General features: G+C 39.8%; 1 protein-coding gene across 1 annotated transcript in view; it reads right to left on the bottom strand.

Annotated features, from left to right (window-relative positions):
- COL6A3 (collagen type VI alpha 3 chain) overlaps positions 1–18,380 on the bottom strand; it is a 130,821-nt gene extending 112,441 nt beyond the window's left edge. Inside the window, exon 1 of the mRNA XM_082262044.1 lies at positions 18,147–18,380. The gene's annotated coding sequence lies outside the window, so the exon portion shown is untranslated. The remainder of the gene's footprint in view (positions 1–18,146) is intronic.
- Positions 18,381–18,935: the final 555 nt, after the last annotated feature.

The following is an 18,935-nucleotide window of genomic DNA, read 5'->3' as shown; positions in this document are numbered from 1 at the left end:
GTTCATTGTTTTGGCCAAAGGCCTTCTGGAATCATAGAACTCCTAAGATTCAAGGTAAAAAATGCAGAAGCAGGGCATGCAATTAGAAAAACCCACATGTCAAAATGATCACTAGATCCAGAGATATAAAATGCTAAATAACATGCAAAACTTGACTTTTCCTGTAAAAGTCAAACTTCATCCTGCCTCTTCCATTTTCCTAGCTTCCCTACTGAACTTTGAGACCATCCATTGAATTTGTAGTAAGGGTCCAATCACACCAGTGTATTTTAGGTGTGATGCTTTAAAAAACCTTACTTGTAGCATCTTTCAAGCAGTTCTTCAAAACTACAGAAAGTTAAATGGTAAGACATGTAAAACACAACTAAATAGTATGCACACCTAAACCCCAAAGGTGTTAATCTGCCCTGCAAGAAACTACAGGAGTTGATTTTGTCTATTACACAAGGTAACTACTGGTTACATATTTTACCATCATAATCTATGTTGTCTGTTGTAATCGCTTTGATTTGTGATTGTGACTAGTTTGTTGTAACTTATGGTAAAAATTTGATATTTCTGCGTTGAGTGTACTGCAATTTTTTGTAACTTCTTCTGAAACCTCATTGAACAGGTAAAATGAGCATTACCTTTGTATCTATTTAAAATACTTATATTGAAAATTGAAAATCATAATGTGGTGCGGCATTTGCATTCCATAGGTTAAGTTTAATAGCCAATCGGCCTCCCATAAATGAACTACATAAATTGTTGCATGCTTTAGCAATTGGAAAACTCTAGACCAGTGGTTCTTAACCTTGTTGGAGGTACTGGACCCTACCAGTTTCATATGCGCATTCACCGAACCCTTCCTAATTGGAAAAATAAAATATGATTTTTTTCAAATTCAAAACATAGGTATATATTTAGGTATATATTTATACATAGGTGCACAAAATGAATAAAACCATTAAAGAACAAAACTATTAAGAACAAAACCATTAAAACATGATTTTCACACAAAAACAAAAACATAATAATGAATATTTACTGCAAATCAGTGTGACTTCTGCTGTTGTCTTTCAGAGACCAGTTCAGAAATTACCTCCGCCGAACCCGCGAGACTGACTCACCGAACCCCTGGGGTTCGATCGAACCCAGGTTAAGAACCACTGCTCTAGACTCTAGGGGGTGTTTTACTAAAACTGGAGAGTGCATAATCTGCTGCAGCTCTGCATAGAAACCAATCAGCTTCCAGCCTTTATTGTCAAAGCTTAATTGAGCATGCTGAAGTTAGAAGCTGATTGGCTACCATGCCCAGCTGCACCAGATTTTGCACTTTCCAGTTTTAGTAAATTAACCCCTAGGCTTCTAGCTAACAATCAAAAATGACTATTAGGGCAATAAATACAGTACATCAATAGCAAAATGGACCTCACAATTTTCCCGGCAATATGTCTTTTGATCCTAAAATCCCAGTCACATGTGCTCACTGTTCTGTAGGTGCAGAGTTCATGCTTTGTCTTTCTTCTACTATTTTCAATATAGTACATCAACTTTAGGGATGAGAATGCAATGTGCTAAGCAGATGAGAAGATCAGAGGAATGTCAAATTCAAAGGGACAGAGGACATACTAACTGAAGCCAGCTGTTCCACAGTACGACTGATTCATTGCACATGTGTCAGTATGGGTCTGGGCTGTAGGACCATTTCTTCTCCTCCATGGCTGGGAGAAGGTCTGCTATTCTACTGCAGCTGCTTTTTATTATTGTTATTCCGCTCTCAGATCTCAGCTCTCCCAATTGCTCCTTTTGGGCACATTTTCATCCCAGAATCCCAGCAGATAAAAAAGCATTTTTTTTTTTTTTTTGCATTAGGAATGGAATTAAAATAATTTAACCCTTTGAGCTGCATTTTAATATAATGTTAGTATTTTGTATACAGAATTTGTCATGGGGAAAAGCTCAAAACTGCTGCAGTGCAGGTATAAAGTGTTGGCATCTCTATGTGCCTGTGCATACCTAGAGCAGCCTTCCATACCCTCCTTACACACCACCACACCACACACACACACACACACACACACATTACAATTGGCTCATCATTATTATGGGCAGTCTTCCTGACCAATAGGAATGTGCAGGAAGCAAGAAGGAGTAGAGTTAAGCTGACCATGACAGTAGGGGGTGTGTGTGTTTCTGTAGGAAATAATGATATCTGTAGACTGCCAATTTATCATAACAGTAATCCCAATAAATAAAGATCACAGATAAAAAATAATTGATAAATAAAAAGAAAATATACATAAAATATATATGTATAAAATAGGCCTCTGCATTTGCCGCACCAAAGAAGAAAGAAGGAGGTGGAGGAAGCAGTCAGGCAGAGCTGAGAGAGAGCCCAGTCCAGGGCCACAGGAGCCTTTGGGTTAGGAAGCGCAGCCTTCAATATTATAGAAGATGTGAGCTGACTGATGCTCAGGACTCTCTATCTCACTCTCTCTCCTGCTGGGTGAAAAGACAGAACACTAAAAAAGAGGGGTGGAGAAGTGAAGTGGCTTACTAAAGGACTTTGCAAACAACAGTTTGGTCTGAAGCTCATTTGCCTAACCATAAGAATGGGGGAAAATATTATTTGGTGAGTTACTATCTAATGGGAGTGGGTCTTAGTTAAGGTTCCCAACTCCATCATCCCATTTTGTGCTTAAAATTCTATTCCTCTCCACTGTCCATTTTACTCCACTCTTTGCCCTATTTAATCAAAGAGACAGATTTACATAACGTAGTTCTCATTATTATTGATAAGGTAAGGTAAAAAGGAGTGCCTGATTTCCAGTGAATGCAAGTTGGAAGGTGAATTTATGTCACCACGGACTATTGCCTCCCTGCACATATAAGATTACTTATCAAAGCAGTATTAAATCCAAAAGATAAAAGTTATACATTGCAGCTTTCTAATCCTTCACCCAAAAGGTAAAATTCTGCTTTAGGCCCTCCTCCCCCACCCTGATTTGTAAATTGGCACTTTTGGGGAAGGGGAGCTGATATTTGAATTTGTCCCAATCTAGAGGTGGAGATAATCATAGGAAATTGTTGGGGTGGGAGTCCCTGTGGATTTTTAGGCTACGATTTAAGATCCCACATGGTCTCACAGTACAGACAGGGTTGATAATGGTAAAGATAACTCTCCAGCTCCCTTCCTAACATTACATTGGAAATACAATCAATTCAAACACACAACAGAGAAGCTGCAGTTGCTCTTCCAGGTTGCTGTTATAAACTTAAAGCGGAGCTCCATCCTCCCCCCCACCCTTCCAAAATCTAAAAGTTAGCAACTACAAATACTCTAACTGCTGACTTTTAATATTAGGACTCTTACCTATCCAAGGGTCCCACAATGTCAACATCCCAGCTGATTTTTCAGTCAGCTCTCGGGTGCTGCTGCTGCCATTCCTTGTAAGGGAAACTGGCAGTGAAGCCTTGCGGCTTCATAGCTAATTTCCTACTGCGCATGTGTCAAGAGCACTGGGCTTTCTGAATGGCTTGGCGGAGGGGAAGGAGGAGGGAGGCTGAACTTCCGGCTGCAAGGTCCACGGGGAGGTCTCCCAGAAGTGGGGATGGATAACTGTCAAAAACAGGTACCCCCCCCCCCCCGAAAGGTGTCAAATATGGCAGAAGGGGGGGAGGAAGCAAACAAGCGGAACTTCCACTTTTGGGTGGAGATCCGCTTTAAGGAATTAAATAGGCACCAGATATATGGCCAGGTAACATAAATGTATTGCATCTGTGGTATTGTATTGCAGATTACTGACATTTTTCCAAAAAATAAATGGGGTTGATTTACTAAAGGAAAAAGACTGTACACTTTGCAAGTGCAGATGCACACATTTTCTTTAGTTAATGTACTATTCTGAAGCATCACTTTGTAAAGAATACCCAATCAGGTGCAAGGAAAATTGAAAAAAAGTAGTTTTGCTTGCCAGTGATTGGATGAAGGAAATCAGCAGAGCTTTACCACATTTACTAAGTTTTGGAAAAAATGAGTGCACCTGCAGGGTGCAACTGCCCTTGCAAAGTGCACAGTCTATTTGCCTTTAGTGAGGCCACCACCAAAAATTTAAGGGATAGGGTTACTTATTTTATAAGGCAGAAAAACTATGTCAAACAGAATGCCATACAAAAGTTTTCCCTAAGTTTGGATACAGTGAGGAAGGGTTGTAAGTCCACTGTCAGGTTGGAAGGTGAGGACTTCCACTATACTTCTGACTGGGGGATGACCATTTTGTTGAGTTTCCCATCACTTTATGGTCTATTAATAGTGGTCACTATGACAAATAGTAATGGTGCATATACACAGTGGGATATTGATAGCAATAAAAAAAAAAAAAAAACCTGTTATAAGTTCTGGACTCTCTTTACCACTAGTTTTCTTTTTTTTCTGATTTCTAAAAATGAAATAGGTAATAAGTTATAAAAATATATCCTTTTGATAAAATATCACAGCTGGACAAACAGGAGCAATCCAGCCACATAGCACTGTTTATCACAAAAATGTATTAAACATATATGTTTTATTAAGTCTTGTGTTTGGATATGTCATCATTCTCAATCCTTTAGGCAAACATTAGTATGGGACAGCTGTACACGTAACCTTTCAGCTGCTTGGGATAATAATTCATTACAGTATTAGTGGAAAAAAGTCAGATATTTCTAAACTATTCTTAAATTTACAGTGGGGACCACCCAACTAAAGTCAGAGGGAGTTTGAGAAAATCCTCATATAGAAACAAAAGAAAAATTGAAAGGGTATACACACGCAAAATGCATACAGAAGTATCAATCTACAGTATTTAAAGAGAGAAAGGAAGAAAGAAGATGGAGTTGTAGTTGTTTTAGAGTTCAAAGTTCCTATTTATTCTGTCAATACTGATGTACAGAGATAGATTGCAATATAAGTAATTACTTCCAAGGATGTTAATATCAAAACTCATTTACCAACCGTATACAATCAAAGTATATAATAATTTAGTTGTTCTTGTGTCTGCTTGCATAGTGTATATTCTATAAAAATAATTCCCCAACCCTTCTCCTACCTATCCTGTCTAACCTGTATAAAAAAGATGTGCGAACATACCTATTATTTATCCACTCCGGTCCAGTTGTGTGATCCCGCAGCTTTGGCTCCCCTGTGTCAGTGAGCGGCTGCTGCAGGGGAGAGATGAAAGCGCGAACAACTGGGCTATGGGTGATGTCATGGCTACTGGAATCTACAGATTTTTTTAATTTGAGTGTTTCATTTGTCCTTGAAAACAACAAGGCATTCTATAAATGGCAGCAGTGCTGAAAGAGCAACCCCCTGTAATCTGACCGGGACCCAGAAGATCATTCATATCACTGCAGTAGTGCTAACTACCACAGTAATTGTCAGCTTCCCCAGCAATGCCTTAAATTTGGGCTATACATACTGTACCTGCATTGGTCCAAACTGGGCCAATGTAATGGCACTTTTCCACTGCAAGTACCGGCTCGGCTCAACTTGGTCCTGCTTGGCCCTGCTTGGCCCGGTTGGTTTTCCACTGCATGGTACCGCATGGTACGGTGTTGGAACAGTTCGGTACGGTTTGGTACGGTTTGCTTTTCCACTAAAGTAGTACTAAAGTAAGTGGGTGGGATAACAACGATTCTCTGACCAATCAGTGGCAAGTAGTGACAGTCAAGGCTGCATGCAAAGGATTGTGGGATATGGTATCGGTACGGCCCTCTTGGAACCACAACTGAGGTGGTACTGTTTATGGTACTGTTTAGAGAGCCGTACCGTTCAGTTCCATGTAGTGGAAAAGCGCCGCCGTACCGTACCGAACCGTTCCTACACCGTACCATGTGGTACCATGCAGTGGAAAAGCACAAAAGCGAGCCGAACCATTCGGTTCCATGCAGTGGAAAAGCACCATAAGTGTGAATTAAAGATCAATCCTGGAGTTTCTTTACAAATATGGTGCATACAGCATCATTCATTTTGCCGCAGAGATAAAGTATTAACTGTGACTTTATATGGTTTACCAGTTTTACAGATTTAATCAGTAAACCGTTTGTGTGTAAGTCATGCAACAGCATAAATGTTGGTTGCCAGTGCTCTGTAATTAATGTTTTCTACTGATTACAGGGAAGTACTAAGTAGCTGGGAAGACATTCCCATTAAACAAACTCCTGGTGGTCTGGTTTTGTCCTCTCGCATTTGATGGACATGTTACACAAGCAGTGTCCCATATACAGCTGTGTGTGATAGAATGCAGGAGGCACAAGAAGCACCATATTTGTAAGTGATACACAGAGCATGTCATTACCTTCTATCAACATGCCTCCTTGTATCATTCCACCAAGATAAGACATAAAAATGCAAGAATTCCACTGCGAGTGGCTCATGGAAAGGTATATAACACTTTGGGATTAATCCCGCTTTCTTAGCTAAGCAAAAACAGCTCAGAAAAAGTTACATTATGATGCTTTCAAGTGGGTCTTAAATCAAAAAGTTAGCAAATAAATCTCATACTAGAAATTTTTGTACAAATTTAAATCCCTTATCTGCTTCTCCTGATCTGATCAAACATACATTTCGAATCATGATTTATCATATCAGATACAGGGAGAATAAACTTGTGTAACTCTTAACTTAAAGCCAGCCATTTTAAATCCTGACATACTTCTTCAATATATGATAATCAGCTTCCCTGGAATGGAATCATAAAAAAGCATTTTTTTTCCACAGATTGGACACATATTATTAATATTATATACAAGGATAAGAAAAGTAAAAACTGAAACCCAGGCAGGTATACAAACACCGTTTATTGTAGCAGTGGATTGCTTTAAGAATGATTAAATGTATTTTTATATAAAAACCTGGCCATTGCCAAATCTGTTTAAAATATGACCCTTTTGCATCCCTTGCATAACACCCCTGAGACCAGTTGAAGTAGTGCAGCCAGGCCCGGGACATGGGGTGGGCACGAGGGACAGCCGCCCTGTTTTATGTTCTTGACAGGGAACATGCTGACAGGAGGAGATAGAGCAGAGTGACCAGACTTAGCATGTTCTGCTTCTTCAGTATCCAGTTGTCAGGCTGTGGGTAACACAACTGCATTTTCTAAGTCTAACATTCTCTAAGTCATTCACTAAGTCTAACACAACTGCATTCTCTAAGCCTAAGGCCGGCCGTACATATATCAGTTTTTTTTTTTTTTTGATCAGCCAACAGGCTGATAAAAAATGATTGGAATCATTTATCCACACAAGTGAGGTGGAAGGAGGAATCCTCCCTGCTGTGTTATTGTATTTTGATAGCAGGGACAACTGTGCTGTCAGAATACACTGATCAGAACTGCAGGCAATGGGCTGCAGTGCTGATTGAATAAGAATTCTCCAACAAGCCCATTCAGGAGAAGTCAATTATTAAATGGGAACATCCATAAATGGATTGAAATTCAGTCGGTCTCTGCTGAACCAGGCAAATTTCAATCCATCTATGGCCAAATTACCAGTGAAAGTGGTGCCACACCCCATAGCCATCTGCCTTGCAGAGGTATGGGAATCACAGAAGCGGTTAGACAGAACTACAAATCCCCTTTCAGAGAAGATAATTTGCATATGTGTATTTCAGTGGTGTATTAGACTGAGACTGAGCCAAACCCTCCTTCATTTGTGTCTCATGTGTTCCCCATCCCATACACTGCAACTCATATTGGGAGGGTTTCAGCAACAGAGGCAGTGTTGCCATATGAGAAAGCAGTGGGCAGGGCTATGTGTGGCCAGATTCTTATTGACATGCTACAGTCTAAAGTCTAAAGTCTAGTGCACCCAGGCCGAATATCGGCTGGCATTCACCAGTTTGATAGAAACTGGCCAACATTCGACCCATGTGTACAGCAGCTGGTCCTACAGAAGTCGGCCGTTCAGGCATCTTCTGTGGAAGGCTCAAGACTAAAAATGGCTGACCAGAGTATTCTGGCAGGGAAGCCACCTCCCTATCAGAACACAATAGCAAAGCAGGGGAGATCGCTGTACTAACATTTAATTGTTAGTTTGGCAGGTCCGACCTGAACTGTCAGTTTTTTTTTTTTGTTCAACCCGCTGGGAATAAAAATCTGCTAGTGTGTATGAGGTTTAATGTTGAAAAATGTAAAGTAATGCACTTGGGGGCCAGAAACCAGAAAGCAAGCTACTCACTAGGGGGGGACCTCTGGGTGAGTCTAGGATGGAAAAAGACTTGGGGGTACTGGTAGACAACAGGCTTGGCAGTGGCATGCAATGCCAAGCCGCTGCAAGCAAAGCCAACAGAATACTGGGATGTATAAAAAAGGGGATTCACTCCAGAAATAAAGAGATTATTCTCCCGCTCTACAAGACTCTGGTCCGGCCACATCTGGAGTATGCTGTCCAGTTCTGGGCACCGGTCCTCAGGAAGGATGTGTTGGAACTGGAAAGAGTCCAGAGAAGGGCAACAAAAATAATTAGGGGAATGGAGGACATCAGCTATGAGGAAATACTACAGGCACTGAACTTATTCTCTCTGGAGAAGAGACGATTGAGGGGGGATATGATATCAATATAGAAATACTGTACTGGCGACCCTAGCATAAGGAACAAACTATTCAGAGAAAGGAGATACAATAAGACACGTGGCCACTCACTAAAACTAGAGGAAAGACGGTTTAACCTTAAAGTGCGTAAGGGGTTCTTCACTGTAAGAGCGGTAAGGATGTGGAATTCTCTTCCACAAGCAGTGGTATCAGCAGGGAGCATTGATAGTTTCAAAAAACTATTAGATGGGCACCTTAGAGACCACAACATACAGGGGTATACAATGTACGGTTAAAAGCAAACACACACACACATCATAGGTTGAACTGGATGGACTGATGACTTTTTTCAACCTCACTAACTATGTAACTATGTTTTATGAATGAGCAGTAACAATGCTGATAGTGGCAATCAGGGTTACCATGCCCTCTACCATGTTTTATTTTTTTCATCTGCCCACATGAGAGTGGCAATGCTCCTCTGAATGTTTTGCTGCTACACTATCACAATCAAAGTAAGCTGCATCAGGTTGGACCTCACTCGCAGGATCAATAGGTATTTGTGGGACTTTGCACGTAGACTGAGAGAAAAATAGTGCAGATGAACTTATAATTAGGTGCTGCAGCACATATTTTTTAATGGGGGCCTACTGTAAATATTAATAACATCTGTCAGCAGATATCTAATTTGCCCGATAATACTTCCCAAACACTTCATGTCTACATTTGAAACCAATTCCAGAATGACAGTCTAGGCCTAAGATAAATTCTAAACTCCCATTCACACAGTTGTCCCATTTTATTTAAAATATTGTGTTACTTTGCCCTTTCAGGATAAAATGGTAGAGGCTCTTGCTATTCCACCATACCCTTTCACAACTTCTCATACATACCTTCTTAACTGCTCCCTTCCTTTTTTTGGAGTTGGCAGTCAAGCCCTGTGTAAGCTTCATGATAGTTTTCTTGTGCAAGCACAAGGATGATGACTTCACCCCCCCCCCCCCCAGTTTATAGCATTTTGGGGCAAGCACTGCATCCTGGGTGGAGATCACATGCTCCTCCACACTTTGGTTACCTGCTTCCGTATATTTAGAAGTACCAGGTATTTAACAAGGGTCCCAACAAAGCGACATGGGGAAGATGAGTATTAATGGGTCAGAAGTGGACCTCCAGAACACTCTCTCACTTCTCCCTCATTCTAGCTAACTAAGCACAACTAACCTACCAATACACCTCAGTGCAACACATTGACCTATTGCAACATATATGTAGACCACCCGTGCCCAACCTGTGGCCCAAGTCCTCTCAAGCATTACATATACAGAACATTATGTGCAGCCCTTTGATGATGTTAGGGCTCGCGGTTGAGCCCCCCCATAGCTCATAATCTGACAACCACTCCAACTATTTCCAAACTGCTCTGCTCCTCCTTCCATCATGTGACTTCTTTAAAATAGTGAATTTAGTCTGACCCTTTTGAGTCCATAAGTGAAATGCGTAGACCTAAGGCTCCATTCACACTTGTGCGATGCAGGAATGCAGGACAATTGTGCATGTTAACACTTGCAGTGCAGGCATAGCCCCATTGCAAGGGAAAATTTTCAGATTTCCCAGAGTTGGATTTTAAAGTGTGAAATATCTTTGCAGACATTCTTGGAACATGAAATCAATAGGTGAATTTTATCACTAGTTAACTTTTAGCTCTGATGCTTATAGTTTAATAAGATACACTCAAAATGATAGTAATCATAACTGTCATTTAACTGCAAAGTCTGTCTTTCCATGATTAAGGAGTTAACTTTAGCAAAAGAGTGAAACTGCTTTTTTTCTTAGAACATATGTTCATTTATGAAATACACCCAATCTGCTCATTCAGTTCCTTCCCATGTGGAAGAGTGCAGGGGGTGTTATATTGCCCTCTGGTGGGATAAAGATACAATTTAATTTAAACATCTTGCAGATTAACGGATGCTGGTGCTACATTTAAACCCAGGGATGACCCGTGCTAAGTATTGCACAAATTACCCAGGCTTCAAAAGCCTTGGGATTACATACATTGCACGAACAGCCATTATATTTGCACCATACTCCCAGTTCCAAGTAGTGATGACAACTATAAAAAAGTCTTAGCAGATTTATTGAAAACTTCATCTGGTTATCTGTATAGTGTTTGGTATGAAAAAAAATTGGATAACCTCAGAAAACTCTTGATCTGGCAAAGTGACCATCTCCATTTCAATCAGAGGATTGCTTTGCCTCTTCTTTAATCTCTGGGTTCAAAGTAGCATTGACTGCTGTACTCCTGTCTTTGCTGTGCAATTTAATTCTGGTAACTAAGGAGTTATCAGGGGTGTCTGGGACTTAGAGCTGCTCTGTCTGTATCTTTTGCCAGCATTTCACTGCTCCTGAAAACTCTCCATTTATGGAAAGCTACTGCATTCCCTGCTCCTGTCACTCTAAAAAGAAAAGGGAACTGCATTAACCCCACAGGAACGATAATCTTAGCAATATGTGGGTATAATTGTCTTCTAATTAACAACTATTTCTATGATGATTCACAAGAAAATAACAGAAAAGAATACAGTTTCCATTTGAATTTCTGTATATCTAAAAGAACTAGCATGTTGCTGACTCTTGAAGGACCTAAATAGGCACATGCTGGTGCAGTACATTGAAACCCACTATACTGCTGCATTCATTTATACTGTTCCTAACCTTAATATTTCTATATAGTAATAAAATATTGCCATATACAATTACAGCTTGGCAAGGCATGCAGCTTGCAGTTTTGTGGTTGCACGATTTAACACTGACCGTTAACATTAATAAAATCTATTTATTTATAGGTTATATTACTAAATCTTGGGAGTGTAAAAATGGGCAACATGGCCCTCATGGACCCTTTTGCTTAAGAACAAACCTGAAACAGCTGTGCGCAAGCTGTTCTAGTTGTTTTATTTGTAGGCTAGTTGGGGCAGTGGTATAATTTAGCACTTTTAAATGCAAAGTTGGCATGGCTACTTGGGCATAAAGTAAAGATTTCCTTGACTCCAACCCATCACTTATGTAACAAAAGTCACCTTGACCTATCCTTTTGCGCTCGGCCGGGGCCTCTACTTGCAGAAAACGGGCGTGGCAAAATAATCATGAATTGCATTACAATATGTAAATTTCATTATGGTGAACTGGGGAGAGAAATACTTGTTTAGGAAATGGGTTCTGCAGGTAGCTCCAGTTCTTGAAGGAACTGAAAAAACACGTGAAGTAACAAGCACAATTGGACAGCGAAATCAAACACTAGTGTGATTTTTAGTGGAAGTGATTACAATTACCTTATGTATTAAGAAATGAATATAAAAATGAAGTGTAAAATAATTTACATTTAAGGCCATAGAGAATAGAAAAACATGTCCATGGTGGGGGTAACAGTTGAGAGGTATTTTACTTGTCCCCCAGGCAGTTCTTTTTCATTGGTGCTATTGAGCTACCAGTGCTCACACTAGTTTAAAAAAAAAACATTTTCACTCTTTCTGTTTAGGTTAAGAGTACAGAGACACCATTAAACACTAATCACTTGGACCCAACAGTACATCACAAAATAAAATAAAAAATTATCTTATTTATTAACATTTTGTTAAATTTTGTGTAATTTATGACTACAACGTATAGATCAGCAATGTACTATTGACTGCTAAAGCTGGATACACACTATACAACTTTTGTTGTCAGATTTCCTTTAGATTTACCTTTTCTATGTAGTGCAAGGGCCTGCCTGATTGCATACAATTTGAAAGTGTTTAGGTTTGACCTCATATTATATGGTTTTGGTAAGTCTGAAGGAAAAAATCTAAAGAAAATTGTATAGTGTGTATGGCCCATAACTCCACCCAAAGCAAACTTCTTGTTTCTGAGTGATCATTTGGCTCTTATTACATACATGTCAAAACTGTTTGGACCCATAACAGAAGGGAGCCATTGATCTTTTACTTGCATATAACATGGGGGAGGTAATCAAGCTCTCTTTCAGGATTTCTTTTCATTTCTTGGAGGCTTGCAAGGGAAAATGGGGTTGTAATGCACTCTGGGGCCATTGTATAAAGGGTCAGAAAAAAATTGTCAACACATGACAGAAAGTGAGAGGAAGTCCCCCAGAAGGGGTTTCCCTACTGGGGATTACCACTGCGTTCGGCACAGAAATAGGAAATGAGCGATTCAATGAGTACATACAGCATTACAATGTTTTGTTACTGGAGAGGATACAAGTTGGCACCTCCAAATGCTTTATTTGCCTTCATTGGCAGGATTTTCCTGCTTACTTGTGTGTCACTGGAACAGGAAGTGGGAGAAAAACTTCCCAATGAGAACAAAGACAGCAAAAAACATCTGAAGGAGGTCCCCACGCTATTTTATCCAAAAACTAAAGAAAAATCTTTTGACTGGAGTTCCCCTTTAAGAAATTAGGTATCTAGTTACCTTTCTTGCCTGTATTGGTCAACGGTGAAGGGTCTGTTTTGACCCCACTCTTAAAGATTTTGCTTACCCTTTCTGCTCCAAGAAGTATTTTACAAGTAACGGAACATTTCTGCATATCAATGCTAAGATTTCCAATGTCACAAGAGCACGTTATTATAATTATATTCATTTCAAATAATTATAGAAGCCTATTGCAAGAGCACCACAAATCTTAAGCAACTTGAATACTAATGATCATATCATAGCACTATTAACATACTATTGTTAATTTGTTATTTTATAATAATAACTTAATCTGGTAATTAGTGTTATTAGTTTCTACCTCTGTACTGTTTGTGTTTTGCAAGACTCAAATGATATTAACAGGACAAATGTACTTGTATGGGTGTGGTCTTTTTGGCAAACAGACTTGAGCATTTGCAGAGTTGGTTGACGATGCCAGTATGAAAGGCGCGATTTTTGAAATGTGACACATATAACTGTTTTTTTTTTTTGGTACCAACGCAACGGATTTTAGATGGTGGAAAACCACACCTAGAGCCAGCCAATTTCTGTTTGAATTCCATCTATGCACGCTGTAGTTATATGATTTACATATCATGTGTGCGTTCATTGCTTATGGTCAGCATGAATATCAACCCATACAGTGTATTCCATTAAAAAATCAAAAAATATTTTTCGGTGTAAGTTGGGGATATGTTGGAGTCCATATAAACAGGATGTTTGTGGTTTTAGCACATCTTTAAAATAGAAGAGCATGCCCGCTAAAATAAAGTTGCTTTCTCTGGTGCTTTAATCAACTGTGCAACTTTTGAACCTTGTATTTCCTACAGTTTCTTGCTTTAGAAAGTATCTTCTGTATTTAACAAACTTTAACCAAAAAACACACAAATATGGGTAAACAGTGAGGACTGAATCAGTTTGCACACCAGGCACACTTTAATTTTTTTTGCTTACATATCTGCCTGCAAATGTGTCCAATCTGCAAAGGATCATTCTGTTTATGAATTGCAATTGTCTGGATTCCAGTATTGTATAATTCTTTACAGATCACACAAACCTGCAAGTAAATTTTCCGTCAAATTAGAAATGTGCAAACTGTCACTAAAGGTAAACAAAGGCAAACTCAATTACACAATGAACGAATGGCTGTGTATGAGCTCATATTTTGTCCACGGATCCTGTAAAATGTAATAACTAGGTCAAGATCATTTTTTGAGAAAATGAATGTTTGAGCAGACAACAGCCAGTAAAATGTCTGTCATTACTTATGTCCAGTGTGACCAGTGAAGAATTAATCTACTGGAGCAGGAAAAGTGGTGGGGTTAGAATTGGGGATATCTTGCCACTGAAGTCCCCAAGAAATATAACAAGCCAACAGATGATTGAGTCCACCAGGCTACCCACAAAGTTGGAATACATCCCTTGGAACTGGCTTTCCATTACACCTGTGTCCTGGTGTTCTGATGAATAGGTATTCCCTGGTATGCGTGTTGGGAACCACTGCCCATACAATCATACTTTCTACGTGGTTATCATAGGCTTTTGGCAGACTACAAAAGCCTCTTTCTTAGAAAATATGTATATCTCTCTAAATATAATACTGTTGTCATGCAATCACTATGGTAGGGACATTAGACGGTAAACTTCTTTGACATCAAGAATTGGTATGACTGGCTTGATGTCATCTTAGAAGTGTTATTGATTATGTCAACTCTAACAAGATAAGTAAACCATTAGGGATTGTAAATTCTGTATATGTTTACTGAAGTAAAATCTAATACTTATCTTTATTATTATTACTTTTGGGAGGAAATCTTTGGTTCTATAGTTGCTGATAGCAACAGTTGGAGAGTCACAAACAATGACCCCAAGTGGACATCACTACTGTTGTAACAGTTACTAAGTCCAATATACATATGTCTACCAAAGTTCAGCTCAATACGTATTGCATGAGCTTGAAGTGGTTCTAAAGGCAGAATGTTTTTACCTTAATGCATTCCCTGCATTAAGGTAAAAAACTTTTTGCATGCAGTACCACTCCCAGCCCCTCCTAAATACTTTTATTAGCACTTTTTGGCTCTGAGGAAGAGGGTCCTCCCTCAAAATGTGTCAGTGTCAGCCAAGCCAGACATATGTGGATACCAGCATGTCATCCAGCACCACAGGAGTGTCCTGGCTATTTTGGAGATGATTGTTTCCATTGTGTTTACATGTGTGCAATCATCATTTGTTTGTGAGAACGATGTATGTTGCTTTCAGATTTTAATAAACCTTTTTAGTGGTAATGCACAAGGTCGGTGCGCCCCTCTCTTTTTGTTGTTTTTCAGTATATTTGAATACCCTTGGTCCTGAGGGGGCGGCAAGACCCAAAGTGATGCCTACAAAGACCACATAAGATCATTTTTATCCTTTGTCACATACTACTCGAGCACAGAAGAATTAATGCTTTTTCACATCCCAAATACTTACCTGAACCCGAACCCTGATCCAGTGATGTGCATTAGAGCAGCAGCTCTCTCGGCTCTCTCCCACAACATTGGCTCAGAGACAGCAGCAGGAGCCATTGGCTCCTGCTGCTGGCAATAAGAGTCAGTAAAGGGGAAGCAGGGGCGGGGCTAGGCTGTGCTCTGTCTGTCAATAGACACACAGAGGGGGGCTCAGTAGAGAACAAGCACAAGTGCCCCTAGAGCAAGCGGCTTGCTAGGGGGACATTTAGCATGGGGAAGCCAGGAGCACCAGCAGGGGACCCAGTAACAGGAGAATTGGGGCTGCTTTGTGCAAAACCATTGCACAGAGCAGGTAAGTATAACATGTTTGTTATTTTACTTTTAAAAAATGAATCATTTACAATCACTTTAAAGAAAATGAAAACCAAAACAAAAAGGTTATATATTGCAGCTTACCAACGCTTAGATGTGGTGACTGCATTTGTTTTCTCTTTTTAGGCTTTTTTTTCCCCAACTGTTTAAGTTAAGTTTTTTTCAACTTTCTTTAATAGACCAAGCTGTCCAACAAAACTGGTAGTTAAAGGGTTTAGGCAAACCATCTAACACTGATGGGGGTGTTTAAAATGGTCAGCTTTTATTCATTTATGTGAAACCTTCTTACCAAAAGAAAAAAAACTGTTGCTGTAACTTCTTAAACTTGTTAGTGGAGTTCAGCTTTAATGTGTTAGGTAAGTTCATCTAAGTTTGCTAGTGCATTACCCTACCATCTCCACAGGTTGACAATGCTGCTGAACAAGGGTGACTCCCTTTCTACTCTAGAGCCACCCTAAAGGAGGAAGTGTGTAACTGGCCAAATCACCAGGTTAACATAAAGAAAAATAAACCTAAAATAGGAAAACAAATTCAGCCACCACGTTTAAGGATTGGTAAGCTACAATATAACATTTATATTTTTAGGGTTTGGAAACCTATTTTTAACATACCAAAAACAAACATAGCGACTTACGGTACACATAATAAAGCAACAAAACACTTACAGTCGGTTCACACTATGACGACACGACTTCGAGGGCGACTAGTAAAGTCGCCGTGCACCGCGACTTCGGCGCGACTTGCACGGACTTCACATAACAGTCGGTTTACACTATGGCGACACGACTTTCGCCGTGCACCGTGACTTCGGCGCAACTTGCACGGACTTCACATAATGGAAGTCAATGCAAGTTGCTCCGACTTCGGTCAAAAGTAGTGCAGAAACTATTTTCTAAGTCGGAGCGACTTGAGTCCTTCCTATTAGAACGGTTCCAATTGCACTGAATGGACCGCGACTTGTCAGACGGCCAAGTCGCCTGACAAGTCGCGGTAGTGTGAACCGGGACTTACATTAATATACATATAAAGAACAAAACACAAACGCAGAAAATCAATGCAAGCATGACATAGGACTACCTAAAAACAGGATGAAAATTATTATGGAAAAGGTGATGGTAGCTTGACAGTGATATGATCACTTGAAAGCATATAAAACAAATTGGAGTACAAAAAGTCTATAAAAGCAACATGCTATTATGGAATGAACACAGAAGCAGATGTGGATTGGAGTAGTCTAACAAACAGCAGCAGATCACAGAACATGTAACACCAACACCATAAAGGGAGAATGCATTTTACTATCATGCAATAGCCTGACCTAATTCCTAGATACCCAGACACACCCACACTAGAAAGGCATTGAGGGGCCCGCTGTACACACATCTAACTGCATACGTCCCCAGGAGCCTGCCTGTTAACCATTAACACATGGGGGTCTGTTTGGATCAATGCAAATAAAACAGCAGAAAAAGTTGAGCAGTTTCCCCTGGCAACCAATGACATTTTACTTTCAGATAAAACAGGTTATTCAATACATTGCTCCCGGCAACAGCTCAAGTTTTGCTCCAGTCTTCATAAATTAAGACCATTGCATTTCATGCATTTCAATCAATCTATGACAAAGTACTATTTTTTACATTCGGTTCCTTGTTACTGCTCAGTATTAGACAAAAGCAAAGTACTTTTTTTCATATTACTTTGCTTGTTACTGCTTAGTATTAAATCAAAAGCAAAGTACTATTTTTTATATTAGGTTCCTTATTACTACTCATAAAATAAAAGCATTCTGTCTTATGCTTTATCTCTCTTCTATATCTCTTTGTGTTCACTGCCTTACTACTCAGAATCACCCTGCATCTCTCTTTGCAAGCCTGGGTATCACATTGCCTCTATAATCCTGCGTTATGACTTTAATTATGTGTTGGGTTAGTAAGAACATATCACTTCATTACTCTCCCTTATCCAGCAGTGGCCCATATCACATTGCTGCACTCTGTCCACCCATCTGTGTAACAATGCCACACACTGCAGTTCATTCTGTCACCCTGCACACTATCTATCTTAGTATATATATTTCCAGTAAAGGCAGTATAGTCCCCGGCAAAGCTGCACTTCCTTCTGTGTTTAATTTTTTTTATCATTTGTAATAAATATATATAAGGTATATAAACTGTTCCTAAAATATGAGCACCACCCATACCTAATATTATTACTAAAATAAAATAACTGAAAGCTTCTAAGCTTTTCTCTGTATTAATAGGATTTTACAATATTCCCAGATCCCCTCCTTGCATACCCCTGAGCTGAAGAGGAGATAGAAGGTAACTTGTCAGCTTCACACGTGTGTGCCAGTCATGTTCTTCAGTCAAGACTTCTGCGATGCTCTGCTGGGCAGAGGTTTCTCCTGGTCTCCTAGGACTGATGGGAATGGAGATGGTGAGAGGTCCAGCTGCAGAGATCGAAGGGAGCAGCTAGGACTGAAAAAGGGAAATCCAATCCCCTGCAATCCCAGCCCAAATGAGAAGCAGTTCAAAATACTCTCCCACTCTTCCTCTCCAAACCTGCCCTCTTTCTTCCCTTCCAAACCTGCCCCCCTTTCCAAACTGCTCCCATCTGGCTCCTATCACTGGCTGATGTCACTACTTCATGTTTAACCCTCAAACCACTATGGAACGTATGTATCACAGTCATCATATCCCTGACTTCATCAACGAAGCCAAATCCAGGTGGTCTGTTCAGGATTCAGTCATCCTCTGTATAAAGAAGTGTGTATAAGCAGAATGGAAATAAACAGCAAAGACATGGAGCAAATGCTGTCACAATCTCAATCAGAGGAGTGTAAATAAAGGACCAACTGTTAGCGTTACTATGAGGTGGACCGATGGCAAAAAAATATAATGCTGCAAAAAAATCCTTTACATAACAGGAGAATAAGAAGAGAATAGAGCTGTCAATACACTATATGGTTGATTTATTAAAACTGGAGAGTTGTGCATGGTGCAGCTGTGCATGGTAGTCAATCAGCATCCGACTTCAGCTTATTCAATTAAGCTTTGACAAAAAAAAAAAAAACTGGCAGCTGATT

The sequence above is a fragment of the Pelophylax lessonae genome (assembly GCF_965119305.1).
Source record: "Pelophylax lessonae genome assembly, chromosome: 6".
Classification (NCBI taxonomy): Eukaryota; Metazoa; Chordata; class Amphibia; order Anura; family Ranidae; genus Pelophylax; species Pelophylax lessonae.
The sequence above is the reverse complement of the archived record's forward strand: the minus strand, read 5'-3'. Positions and strand labels throughout refer to the sequence as shown.